At 43.7% G+C, this 13,601-nt stretch overlaps 9 non-coding genes across 9 annotated transcripts; 1 reads left to right on the top strand and 8 right to left on the bottom strand.

The window, feature by feature from the left end:
• Positions 1–6,034: 6,034 nt before the first annotated feature.
• Positions 6,035–6,107, bottom strand: trnam-cau (transfer RNA methionine (anticodon CAU)). Its single transcript has one exon. It is a non-coding gene; the product is annotated as a tRNA-Met (tRNA).
• Positions 6,108–7,345: 1,238 nt separating this feature from the next.
• On the bottom strand, positions 7,346–7,427 carry trnas-uga (transfer RNA serine (anticodon UGA)). The gene has a single exon. It is a non-coding gene; the product is annotated as a tRNA-Ser (tRNA).
• Positions 7,428–8,010: 583 nt separating this feature from the next.
• trnam-cau (transfer RNA methionine (anticodon CAU)) lies at positions 8,011–8,083 on the bottom strand. Its single transcript has one exon. It is a non-coding gene; the product is annotated as a tRNA-Met (tRNA).
• Positions 8,084–8,846: 763 nt separating this feature from the next.
• trnad-guc (transfer RNA aspartic acid (anticodon GUC)) lies at positions 8,847–8,918 on the top strand. Its single transcript has one exon. It is a non-coding gene; the product is annotated as a tRNA-Asp (tRNA).
• Positions 8,919–9,322: 404 nt separating this feature from the next.
• trnas-uga (transfer RNA serine (anticodon UGA)) lies at positions 9,323–9,404 on the bottom strand. The gene has a single exon. It is a non-coding gene; the product is annotated as a tRNA-Ser (tRNA).
• Positions 9,405–9,987: 583 nt separating this feature from the next.
• On the bottom strand, positions 9,988–10,060 carry trnam-cau (transfer RNA methionine (anticodon CAU)). The gene has a single exon. It is a non-coding gene; the product is annotated as a tRNA-Met (tRNA).
• A 1,239-nt stretch (positions 10,061–11,299) lies between these two features.
• trnas-uga (transfer RNA serine (anticodon UGA)) lies at positions 11,300–11,381 on the bottom strand. Its single transcript has one exon. It is a non-coding gene; the product is annotated as a tRNA-Ser (tRNA).
• Positions 11,382–11,964: 583 nt separating this feature from the next.
• On the bottom strand, positions 11,965–12,037 carry trnam-cau (transfer RNA methionine (anticodon CAU)). Its single transcript has one exon. It is a non-coding gene; the product is annotated as a tRNA-Met (tRNA).
• A 1,239-nt stretch (positions 12,038–13,276) lies between these two features.
• trnas-uga (transfer RNA serine (anticodon UGA)) lies at positions 13,277–13,358 on the bottom strand. Its single transcript has one exon. It is a non-coding gene; the product is annotated as a tRNA-Ser (tRNA).
• Between the last annotated feature and the right edge of the window lie 243 nt (positions 13,359–13,601).

Raw genomic sequence — 13,601 nt, 5'->3', positions numbered from 1 at the left:
CCATCGTTGCGGTGGTACCCATCGTCATTGGGAGTGTGGCATCCTGGGAAGTCCGGCCAGCATCACTGAGAATCGAGGCAGAATCCTGGGGAGCCGAGGCGGAGTCCTGGGGAGAACATTTACCAATCTACAGTAAAAAAAATGTCATGGTACCCATCGCAGTACCCATCATCGCGGTGGTACCCATCGTCATTGGGAGTGTGGCATCCTGGGAAGCCTGGCAGGTGTCACTGCGAACCACTGCAGAATCCTGGGGAGCCGGGGCGGAGTCCTGAGGAGAACTTTTACCAATCTACAGTAAAAAAAATGTCATGGTACCTATCACAGTACCCATCGTCGCGGTGGTACCCATTGTCATTGGGAGTGTGGCATCCTGGGAAGTCCGGATGGCATCACTGAGAATCGAGGCAGAATCCTGGGGAGCCGGGGCGGAGTCCTGGGGATAACTTTTACCAATCGTCATTGGGAGTGTGGCATCCTGGGAAGCCCTGCTTTTTACTATTTATATTCTGTCACTCGGTGAGTTGTTACGACAGTATGGATTAAAATACCATCTCTATGCTGATGACACTCAGCTTTATCTTAGCTTTAAGCCTCATGCACCTTTCCCACCCCCATCCATCACTAAATGTATATCTGACCTCAACCTGTGGCTACATGCCAATTTTCTTTTATTAACACTAGAAGCGCCGCGCCTCATTTACATACTTATACCTAGAAGCGCGGAGGGCCGGTCATCTGACCGATTTCACCACCTCCTACTAGCGCCGTGTTGTTTTCACCTACTTAAAGCGCGCCTCGAAATATGAAGGAATATGAAACTAAACATTGTCAGTTTTGTTTAGTTTCATATTGCATTTCCTGGTTTGTGCGAAAACGTAAATGCAAAATATAGTTTCAGTTTTGTTTCTTGGTTAGTGTAATAGTTTGCTTGGTTAGTGTAATAGTTTGCTTATTTGTCTGTGTGTTATTCTGTTGGCATATATGTCACTATATTATCATGTTCGTTCGCCACACCACTAACCCACTGGCCCGCACCCCCACTGTGAAGCGTTCACGTCTTTTGTCTTGCTAATGAAACAGACTGCGCTGCAGCCTTCCACCCCCACATCCACAAAAAGCTTCGATACTCAGAGTAGCAAAGTGAAGCCCGTAGACCGAGCTAAAGCAAGTTTGTTTGTATACTCAATGTTACGCCATTTCAAGTTTTAATGTCTAAAAGTTGTGTATGTTAGTGAATTGTAGGCTATGGTGAACATAACAAATCTACAAATAAATGTCTATAATGTTTTGTGTTAGACAAAGAACAAAAAGCATAAATAGGCAAAATAATTACAAAAATATCATTATAAAAGGTAGGCTATGTACCTTTGCGTAACAAAATGCAAAATTATTAAAATGATACGGATGGCTTCACGAATATAGTTGCCTCTGTCCTCTCTAATGTTCACTTTTTTATCTTGCCGTATTGTGTTGCCGTTTCAAATGAGGTGTTTGATCGGTGAATAGCCGATGTGTGATCCCACGTCCTAACGACCGTGTTATCACCGAGCGTTATCACCATTCGGTGATTTACATGTATCGTATATTGCATAAGTTTCGTTCCCCACCTCAAATTAAGTTCCATTTATGTAGTGAATTGTGAACTTGAGAATAAACCTCCGCCGCTGTGGTTAATGTTCATGCACTGTTTGAACAATATTTATTAATTACAGCCAGGTTTTGGAGGTTGTAGAACACAGCTACAGGCCAACAACGGGTGCAACCCGTCTCTCTTTAGCGTATATTGCATAAGTTTCGTTCACCACCTCAAATTAAGTTCCATTTATGTAGTGAATTGTGAACTTGAGAATAAACCTCCACCGCTGTGGTTAATGTTCATGCACTGTTTGAACAATATTTATTAATTACAGCCAGGTTTTGGAGGTTGTAGAACACAGCTACAGGCCAACAACGGGTGCATCCCATCTCTCTTTAGCGTATATTGAATAAGTTTCGTTCCCCACCTCAAATTAAGTTACATTTATGTAGTGAATTGTGAACTTGAGAATAAACCTCCACCGCTGTGGTTAATGTTCATGCACTGTTTGAACAATATTTATTAATTACAGCCAGGTTTTGGAGGTTGTAGAACACAGCTACAGGCCAACAACGGGTGCATCCCATCTCTCTTTAGCGTATATTGCATACGTTTCGTTCACCACCTCAAATTAAGTTCCCTTTGTTTTGATTTGTGTGTCAGCTTCACACAACTCAACATTCAAAACACAGCTTAGGTGCAGTCTTTGCACATTTGCCACAGACCAGTCGCTTACATGTCTGGCAGATGTCATACGTTTTGTTCCCTGAACATCTGCCGACTTGGCATTGTTTTCTTTTTGAGGGCGGGCAAGGAGCTTCAGGTAAAATTCGCTTTTGTGCCACTGCCCTAGCCGCTTTCGCCATTTTCTGCTGTGCACACAGCTCCTTTACCAACTCGAGAATAAACCTTCGTCTGCTCAGGTTAACGTTCATGCACTGTTTGAACAATATATGTGCATTTATTGCAGCCAGGTGTAGGAGGTTGTAGAAAACCGCGACAGGCCAACGACGGGTGCCTCCCTTCACCGAATACAGTCGTGCCATTTGATCCATAACATCAACGCCACATTTAGTCGTGTTGTAATATGAAACAGTTTCAGGCAGTTTCTTTGCGCCATTATCAATTGAAACTGTCTGATGCATTGAGCTCAGGATGCATACATTTTTTTTAGGTTTTGCCTGGTAAATCAGACTGTGCCTGTGTACATGGGGGCATCTCACGTCTCATTTTATTCATCATACCAACAATAGTGGTTTTGTTCGCCAAAAGGGTGTTTGCAAGTGCCAATGAAGTGAAGAAATTGTCAGTCGTTACATTTCTTCCTTTACCCGTGAAAGGCTCCATCAAACGCAACACAATATTTTCAGACAACCGTTGACCAGCCGGCCTGCTTTCATCTTTTCCTAGATAGGGAATGGCGTTCAACATATATTTTGTTTCAACATCAGCGGCCACCCAGAACTTAATCCCAAATTTATCGGGTTTATTGGCCATGTACTGAGTGAAACGACAGCGAGCTTTAGTTGGGAACAGTTGCTCATCAACAGTTATGTTCTCACCGGGCGTGTAAGAAGCAATACTGTTTTTCACAAATTTATCAAATATCTCCAAGATCATAGCAAATTTATCAGTCGCAAGGCGGGCAGCCCTTGTGCTCTTGTCATCAAAGCGCAGATAGCGCATGATATCTCTGAATGTCTGTCTAGACATTGTCTCTTTGAAAATGGGATTTCCTAAGTCAGCAGACCAGTATTCATCAAGTTTCATGCTTTTACCGGCTGTTATACCTCTCAAATAAACGAGACCCACAAATGCTTTCAATTCGTCAGCTGTTAGTTTGAACTGAGCATTATTTCGTTCAGCCTCTGCCTCTGTGTATTTCAGAATTGCGCCCCACATTTCTGTGTCAATCAAACACAGTAAGCTGGTCAGTGGACTTTTAATTTTGTCCTTGGCATAACACGTAGGCCCTGGGGTTTCTCTCACAATATTGCACTCTTGTGCTCTACCCCGAGGTTTGCCAGCAGTTTCAAACCACACCGTACCGTCTTTGGCCTGAAATGAGTCACCACCACACTCAGTTTCAGAGTCCGATTCTGAATCAGATTCAAGATTCAGATCCATTTCACTTTCGCCCTCTCCATATGACACCTCACATTGTTCGCCCTCCGATTCCATCTCATCAATATTGCACAGCATGTCCAGCACTTGCTTTGGGGTGTACATGATTCTCTGTGCCATTTTTATAATGCACTATGCAACCTTTCAAACGCCCAAACCGAGGAGTCACGCAAACTGTGTTGCTGTTCGATCACACAAACCGAGCTTTCAAGCAAACTGTGTTGCTGTTCGATCACCCAAACCGAGCTTTCAAGCAAACTGTGTTGCTGTTCGATCACCCAAACCGAGCTTTCAAGCAAACTGTGTTGCTGTTCAAACGCCCAAACCGAGGAGTCACGCAAACTATGTTGCTGTTCAAACGCCAAAACCGAGCTTTCAAGCAAACTGTGTTGCTGTTCGATCGCCCAAGCAGTTTTCACTCAAACTGTGTAGCCGCGTCCCGACGAATTTATAGCTCACGTTGCCTCATGAATGCTATTGTGAATAAAGTGTTCATAACAGCACCGCCCATGCCATCATCTCAGTTTCGCTCGCAAAGGTATGCATTTACATACGTAACTTGCATTCTGCTTAATTCTTTTGTAATGCCAGTGTGTCAAAAGCAGCCATACATAATGTATGTATCTAACAGCTAGCCCTGGCGAAGAGGGATTATACCCGAGAGATCATTTCTTTGAGATATTGACTTGATAAGTAGGCTAATTACCATTCGCAGAATTCCTGCAAACTACTAAAGCATTTATTAGGCAAAGCAAGATGCTCTCACGGTTTGAAAACCATTGATGTAAACTTATATATAGTATATATTAAATAATATTAATAAATAAAGTATATATTTTAAGACTTTGGAAAGTGAAACACTTTCACTTTCGTTCAACGGACGAATTCCGTTTTGTCTTTACACAATAATCAGTTTGAACTTTGAATAATTTAGTTTTGAAAACTATTGATCTTTATTTAGTTATACTAAATATTAAATGACATACGAATCTTTGCGACACCCGCTGGCAGAAAAGAGAATCACAGTCTTGAAGTGTAGGCGACGACGACAATATTACAGAGATACGAGCGAAATCGATTGAAACTAGCATGTGCAGGGTTTCTTTTAACAATGTAAAAATACTAGTTTATTAAAAGGACAATTCTGGGAAAAGTCATGAAAGGAGGGTTCTGAAATTGGATCCAGTGCAAAGATATTATTATTTTTTGTGCTGCTGCGGTCAAGTGACCGGTGCTCGGCGCTTCTAGGTATAATTAGGTCGACCAGAGGCGGCGCTTCTAGTAGACGTCACAGCGGTCAAATGACCGGAGCTTTGGCGCTTCTAGTGTTAAATGCCCTTAAGACTGAGTTTCTTATTATTGGCACTAAGTCTATGGCCCTTCCCCTTGCCAATACATCGCTTACTGTTGCTGGTATGCCGGTCAAATTGTCACCTGTTGCACGTAATCTTGGGGTTCTGTTTGATCTGACTCTTTCATTCGAACCTCAGATACGTTCACTCACTAAATCAGCCTTCCTTCAACTCCGCAATATCTCCCGCCTACGTTCATTTCTGTCTCCTACATCTGCTGAAACCTTGGTTCATGCTCTCATCACTTCCAAACTAGACTACTGCAACTCTCTCTTCTATGGTCTTCCCTCTAAGTCTCTTCGGTCCCTTCAGACTGTTCAGAATGCTGCTGCTCGTGTTCTGACCCAGTCAAGGAAGTACGACCATATAACACCTGTCTTAGAGCGTCTTCATTGGCTTCCGATAAGTCTCCGTATCTGGTACAAAATTCTATTACTTACTCTAGCTCAATGATGAGTGCACAAGTGTCATTGCTTCTGAGTTGCAAATGGCTTGAGAAGAAAATTCAAATAAATGAATCTCCATAAGTCTACTCACTATTAACTTCAAGCTGGTACCAATTCCAGGTGATCAGGTATTCAAAAGCGTGTCATCAAAAGTGAATCAAAAAGAATCAAAAGTGAAAAGTGTCCGACGTGGTCCATTATTCTGTGTTGGCACCACGACACTGCAGTTTGATCTGGGAGCGAACATGCTCCAAAGAGGCAGCTTGATGTCTCAGTAGAGGTGTCAATACAGACGCCATCAAGGTATTGACTGAACGGTCAGTGGAGAGAATTGAATTGGATGCAACACAACTTGCTGTGTACACGCGAATTTACAAAAGAAAAAGCACAGCTTGAATCAACTAGGGATGACCTGTAAGAGTCATGTGCCAATACTATTTTCAGGTAGGGGGTGTGCTCAGCATGCGAGTGAATAAGGAAAGAGCGTTTGAGCATCTTTTGGGGGCTCGTCAATCTTTTCAAAAAGCTTCTGCTGCCCCGTGTGAGGGTCGAACTCACGACCTTCAGATTATGAGACTGACGCGCTACCTACTGCACTAACGAGGCTAGGAAAGAAGAAGCGAGGCTGAGGAAGAACTAACAAAGCTGGAGAAAAAATGTATCCGCCCCCAATTCACTCCTTGGAGCATGGCGGCAAGTGCACCTGCAGCAACTAATTACTGCCAACAACAGCTAACAAACAACAAGCTTAGCACAAGAAGCCTGGAATTAACCAGAATCTGAGGCCAACGTAATTAAACTCTAATCCTACCCTAACCAATCACAGGATGTTCCAAGAGTAGACAAACAACGCACACAAACAAAAAAAAAACAAAAATACCACCAAAATACAAGTACAAACGACACCTACCTCATGAAGGTATGAAGTGAAGCTTTCTCTGGAGTGCTTTTAGTAGATGCAAAGCAGTAATGTGTGCCAAGAAATTCAGAACTTGCATGTGGGAAAGAGAGAAATGCAAAATCTCAGTTGATCTAAGATGGATATTGCAGTTCGGTACAATGCACTGGAATACGAAGACAAAATGAATTGCCAATGTAGCTAAAGCCAATTTTGCAGCAAATGGTTCGCATGACTTAACTAGGAAGGCAGATGAATCAAACCTGTAGGTCACCAAGATTCTTTGAGTTTTTCCAATCATAAGTCCACAAACTGACGATGGTAAAAGAGGAGTGGCAACAGTGAGTCAATATCACCACAATGTGTTCTTTTTACCACCTCCTTGCAGGCACAATGATTCAGAGTACTTTAAAATCAAGGGGACAAGTGCACGTCACCTGACTCAGCATCACTGCGAGACACAGCACGTGTCCTCGTTAGTATAGTGGATAGTATCTCCGCCTGTTACGTGGAAGACCGGGGTTCGATTCCCCGACGAGGAGACCCTCTTTTAGCGCAAGGCGGAGCAACCAGTGACCGGCCATGAAAGAATGTGGCACTTTTTCTTTTACCTGAAACAAGACATCGCTATGTTGCATGAAAATCTTTGGATGAAGCACCTGTGAGTGCAAGCTCTCCCCACTGGTGGCATAAGGTCTCATCACAAATCACATTAGAGAGGCAAGTTAATCCTCTAAGCTGCAAGAGACCCCACTGCATTTCCATGCCAACACATTGTAACGACGAAGCAGCCATTTGTAACTCAATTCCTGGGACTATTTCAGGATCAGTTAGGACTGCTAAAGTTTGGCAGCACAAAGTTGCAAATGGCATGAGAAGCATATTTAAAACTGGCTAGCAGGAAGAGAGCACACTCTCTCTTTCCACACGCCCAACAAGACACTCACGCTGCAAGCAGGAGTCGAACCTGCGCGGGGAAACCCCATTGGATTTCAAGTCCAACGCCTTAACCTCTCGGCCATCGCAGCTCGGCGGAGCGAGAGTAACATAGAGATCAATTCCTTGGACTTCCTCAAGCTCAATGATGAGTGCACAAGTGTCATTGCTTCTGAGTTGCAAATGGCTTGAGAAGAAAATTCAAATAAATGAATCTCCATAAGTCTACTCACTATTAACTTCAAGCTGGTACCAATTCCAGGTGATCAGGTATTCAAAAGCGTGTCATCAAAAGTGAATCAAAAAGAATCAAAAGTGAAAAGTGTCCGACGTGGTCCATTATTCTGTGTTGGCTCCACGACACTGCAGTTTGATCTGGGAGCAAACATGCTCCAAAGAGGCAGCTTGATGTCTCAGTAGAGGTGTCAATACAGACGCCATCAAGGTATTGACTGAACGGTCAGTGGAGAGAATTGAATTGGATGCAACACAACTTGCTGTGCACACGCGAATTTACAAAAGAAAAAGCACAGCTTGAATCAACTAGGGATGACCTGTAAGAGTCATGTGCCAATACTATTTTCAGGTAGGGGGTGTGCTCAGCATGCGAGTGAATAAGGAAAGAGCGTTTGAGCATCTTTTGGGGGCTCGTCAATCTTTTCAAAAAGCTTCTGCTGCCCCGTGTGAGGGTCGAACTCACGACCTTCAGATTATGAGACTGACGCGCTACCTACTGCGCTAACGAGGCTAGGAAAGAAGAAGCGAGGCTGAGGAAGAACTAACAAAGCTGGAGAAAAAATGTATCCGCCCCCAATTCACTCCTTGGAGCATGGCGGCAAGTGCACCTGCAGCAACTAATTACTGCCAACAACAGCTAACAAACAACAAGGTTAGCACAAGAAGCCTGGAATTAACCAGAATCTGAGGCCAACGTAATTAAACTCTAATCCTACCCTAACCAATCACAGGATGTTCCAAGAGTAGACAAACAACGCACACAAACAAAAAAAAAAACAAAAATACCACCAAAATACAAGTACAAACGACAGCTACCTCATGAAGGTATGAAGTGAAGCTTTCTCTGGAGTGCTTTTAGTAGATGCAAAGCAGTAATGTGTGCCAAGAAATTCAGAACTTGCATGTGGGAAAGAGAGAAATGCAAAATCTCAGTTGATCTAAGATGGATATTGCAGTTCGGTACAATGCACTGGAATACAAAGACAAAATGAATTGCCAATGTAGCTAAAGCCAATTTTGCAGCAAATGGTTTGCATGACTTAACTAGGAAGGCAGATGAATCAAACCTGTAGGTCACCAAGATTCTTTGAGTTTTTCCTATCATAAGTCCACAAACTGACGATGGTAAAAGAGGAATGGCAACAGTGAGTCAATATCACCACAATGTGTTCTTTTTACCACCTCCTTGCAGGCACAATGATTCAGAGTACTTTAAAATCAAGGGGACAAGTGCACGTCACCTGACTCAGCATCACTGCAAGACACAGCACGTGTCCTCGTTAGTATAGTGGATAGTATCTCCGCCTGTCACGCGGAAGACCGGGGTTCGATTCCCCGACGGGGAGACCCTCTTTTAGCGCAAGGCGGAGCAACCAGTGACCAGCCATGAAAGAATGTGGCACTTTTTCTTTTACCTGAAACAAGACATCGCTATGTTGCATGAAGATCTTTGGATGAAGCACCTGTGAGTGCAAGCTCTCCCCACTGGTGGCATAAGGTCTCATCACAAATCACATTAGAGAGGCAAGTTAATCCTCTACGCTGCAAGAGACCCCACTGCATTTCCATGCCAACACATTGTAACGACAAAGCAGCCATTTGTAACTCAATTCCTGGGACTATTTCAGGATCAGTTAGGACTGCTAAAGTTTGGCAGCACAAAGTTGCAAATGGCATGAGAAGCATATTTAAAACTGGCTAGCAGGAAGAGAGCACACTCTCTCTTTCCACACGCCCAACAAGACACTCACGCTGCAAGCAGGAGTCGAACCTGCGCGGGGAAACCCCATTGGATTTCAAGTCCAACGCCTTAACCTCTAGGCCATCGCAGTTCGGAGGAGCGAGAGTAACATAGAGATCAATTCCTTGGACTTCCTCAAGCTCAATGATGAGTGCACAAGTGTCATTGCTTCTGAGTTGCAAATGGCTTGAGTAGAAAATTCAAATAAATGAATCTCCATAAGTCTACTCACTATTAACTTCAAGCTGGTACCAATTCCAGGTGATCAGGTATTCAAAAGCGTGTCATCAAAAGTGAATCAAAAAGAATCAAAAGTGAAAAGTGTCCGACGTGGTCCATTATTCTGTGTTGGCACCACGACACTGCAGTTTGATCTGGGAGCGAACATGCTCCAAAGAGGCAGCTTGATGTCTCAGTAGAGGTGTCAATACAGATGCCATCAAGGTATTGACTGAACGGTCAGTGGAGAGAATTGAATTGGATGCAACACAACTTGCTGTGTACACGCGAATTTACAAAAGAAAAAGCACAGCTTGAATCAACTAGGGATGACCTGTAAGAGTCATGTGCCAATACTATTTTCAGGTAGGGGGTGTGCTCAGCATGCGAGTGAATAAGGAAAGAGCGTTTGAGCATCTTTTGGGGGCTCGTCAATCTTTTCAAAAAGCTTCTGCTACCCCGTGTGAGGGTCGAACTCACGACCTTCAGATTATGAGACTGACGCGCTACCTACTGCGCTAACGAGGCTAGGAAAGAAGAAGCGAGGCTGAGGAAGAACTAACAAAGCTGGAGAAAAAATGTATCCGCCCCCAATTCACTCCTTGGAGCATGGCGGCAAGTGCACCTGCAGCAACTAATTACTGCCAACAACAGCTAACAAACAACAAGGTTAGCACAAGAAGCCTGGAATTAACCAGAATCTGAGGCCAACGTAATTAAACTCTAATCCTACCCTAACCAATCACAGGATGTTCCAAGAGTAGACAAACAACGCACACAAACAAAAAAAAAAACAAAAATACCACCAAAATACAAGTACAAACGACACCTACCTCATGAAGGTATGAAGTGAAGCTTTCTCTGGAGTGCTTTTAGTAGATGCAAAGGAGTAATGTGTGCCAAGAAATTCAGAACTTGCATGTGGGAAAGAGAGAAATGCAAAATCTCAGTTGATCTAAGATGGATATTGCAGTTCGGTACAATGCACTGGAATACAAAGACAAAATGAATTGCCAATGTAGCTAAAGCCAATTTTGCAGCAAATGGTTTGCATGACTTAACTAGGAAGGCAGATGAATCAAACCTGTAGGTCACCAAGATTCTTTGAGTTTTTCCTATCATAAGTCCACAAACTGACGATGGTAAAAGAGGAATGGCAACAGTGAGTCAATATCACCACAATGTGTTCTTTTTACCACCTCCTTGCAGGCACAATGATTCAGAGTACTTTAAAATCAAGGGGACAAGTGCACGTCACCTGACTCAGCATCACTGCAAGACACAGCACGTGTCCTCGTTAGTATAGTGGATAGTATCTCCGCCTGTCACGCGGAAGACCGGGGTTCGATTCCCAGACGGGGAGACCCTCTTTTAGCGCAAGGCGGAGCAACCAGTGACCAGCCATGAAAGAATGTGGCACTTTTTCTTTTACCTGAAACAAGACATCGCTATGTTGCATGAAGATCTTTGGATGAAGCACCTGTGAGTGCAAGCTCTCCCCACTGGTGGCATAAGGTCTCATCACAAATCACATTAGAGAGGCAAGTTAATCCTCTACGCTGCAAGAGACCCCACTGCATTTCCATGCCAACACATTGTAACGACAAAGCAGCCATTTGTAACTCAATTCCTGGGACTATTTCAGGATCAGTTAGGACTGCTAAAGTTTGGCAGCACAAAGTTGCAAATGGCATGAGAAGCATATTTAAAACTGGCTAGCAGGAAGAGAGCACACTCTCTCTTTCCACACTCCCAACAAGACACTCACGCTGCAAGCAGGAGTCGAACCTGCGCGGGGAAACCCCATTGGATTTCAAGTCCAACGCCTTAACCTCTAGGCCATCGCAGTTCGGAGGAGCGAGAGTAACATAGAGATCAATTCCTTGGACTTCCTCAAGCTCAATGATGAGTGCACAAGTGTCATTGCTTCTGAGTTGCAAATGGCTTGAGTAGAAAATTCAAATAAATGAATCTCCATAAGTCTACTCACTATTAACTTCAAGCTGGTACCAATTCCAGGTGATCAGGTATTCAAAAGCGTGTCATCAAAAGTGAATCAAAAAGAATCAAAAGTGAAAAGTGTCCGACGTGGTCCATTATTCTGTGTTGGCTCCACGACACTGCAGTTTGATCTGGGAGCAAACATGCTCCAAAGAGGCAGCTTGATGTCTCAGTAGAGGTGTCAATACAGACGCCATCAAGGTATTGACTGAACGGTCAGTGGAGAGAATTGAATTGGATGCAACACAACTTGCTGTGCACACGCGAATTTACAAAAGAAAAAGCACAGCTTGAATCAACTAGGGATGACCTGTAAGAGTCATGTGCCAATACTATTTTCAGGTAGGGGGTGTGCTCAGCATGCGAGTGAATAAGGAAAGAGCGTTTGAGCATCTTTTGGGGGCTCGTCAATCTTTTCAAAAAGCTTCTGCTGCCCCGTGTGAGGGTCGAACTCACGACCTTCAGATTATGAGACTGACGCGCTACCTACTGCGCTAACGAGGCTAGGAAAGAAGAAGCGAGGCTGAGGAAGAACTAACAAAGCTGGAGAAAAAATGTATCCGCCCCCAATTCACTCCTTGGAGCATGGCGGCAAGTGCACCTGCAGCAACTAATTACTGCCAACAACAGCTAACAAACAACAAGGTTAGCACAAGAAGCCTGGAATTAACCAGAATCTGAGGCCAACGTAATTAAACTCTAATCCTACCCTAACCAATCACAGGATGTTCCAAGAGTAGACAAACAACGCACACAAACAAAAAAAAAAACAAAAATACCACCAAAATACAAGTACAAACGACACCTACCTCATGAAGGTATGAAGTGAAGCTTTCTCTGGAGTGCTTTTAGTAGATGCAAAGCAGTAATGTGTGCCAAGAAATTCAGAACTTGCATGTGGGAAAGAGAGAAATGCAAAATCTCAGTTGATCTAAGATGGATATTGCAGTTCGGTACAATGCACTGGAATACAAAGACAAAATGAATTGCCAATGTAGCTAAAGCCAATTTTGCAGCAAATGGTTTGCATGACTTAACTAGGAAGGCAGATGAATCAAACCTGTAGGTCACCAAGATTCTTTGAGTTTTTCCTATCATAAGTCCACAAACTGACGATGGTAAAAGAGGAATGGCAACAGTGAGTCAATATCACCACAATGTGTTCTTTTTACCACCTCCTTGCAGGCACAATGATTCAGAGTACTTTAAAATCAAGGGGACAAGTGCACGTCACCTGACTCAGCATCACTGCAAGACACAGCACGTGTCCTCGTTAGTATAGTGGATAGTATCTCCGCCTGTTACGTGGAAGACCGGGGTTCGATTCCCCGACGAGGAGACCCTCTTTTAGCGCAAGGCGGAGCAACCAGTGACCGGCCATGAAAGAATGTGGCACTTTTTCTTTTACCTGAAACAAGACATCGCTATGTTGCATGAAAATCTTTGGATGAAGCACCTGTGAGTGCAAGCTCTCCCCACTGGTGGCATAAGGTCTCATCACAAATCACATTAGAGAGGCAAGTTAATCCTCTAAGCTGCAAGAGACCCCACTGCATTTCCATGCCAACACATTGTAACGACGAAGCAGCCATTTGTAACTCAATTCCTGGGACTATTTCAGGATCAGTTAGGACTGCTAAAGTTTGGCAGCACAAAGTTGCAAATGGCATGAGAAGCATATTTAAAACTGGCTAGCAGGAAGAGAGCACACTCTCTCTTTCCACACGCCCAACAAGACACTCACGCTGCAAGCAGGAGTCGAACCTGCGCGGGGAAACCCCATTGGATTTCAAGTCCAACGCCTTAACCTCTCGGCCATCGCAGCTCGGCGGAGCGAGAGTAACATAGAGATCAATTCCTTGGACTTCCTCAAGCTCAATGATGAGTGCACAAGTGTCATTGCTTCTGAGTTGCAAATGGCTTGAGAAGAAAATTCAAATAAATGAATCTCCATAAGTCTACTCACTATTAACTTCAAGCTGGTACCAATTCCAGGTGATCAGGTATTCAAAAGCGTGTCATCAAAAGTGAATCAAAAAGAATCAAAAGTGAAAAGTGTCCGACGTGG

The sequence above is a fragment of the Brachyhypopomus gauderio genome, unplaced genomic scaffold (assembly GCF_052324685.1).
Source record: "Brachyhypopomus gauderio isolate BG-103 unplaced genomic scaffold, BGAUD_0.2 sc157, whole genome shotgun sequence".
Classification (NCBI taxonomy): Eukaryota; Metazoa; Chordata; class Actinopteri; order Gymnotiformes; family Hypopomidae; genus Brachyhypopomus; species Brachyhypopomus gauderio.
This window is presented reverse-complemented; position numbering and strand designations above follow the sequence as displayed.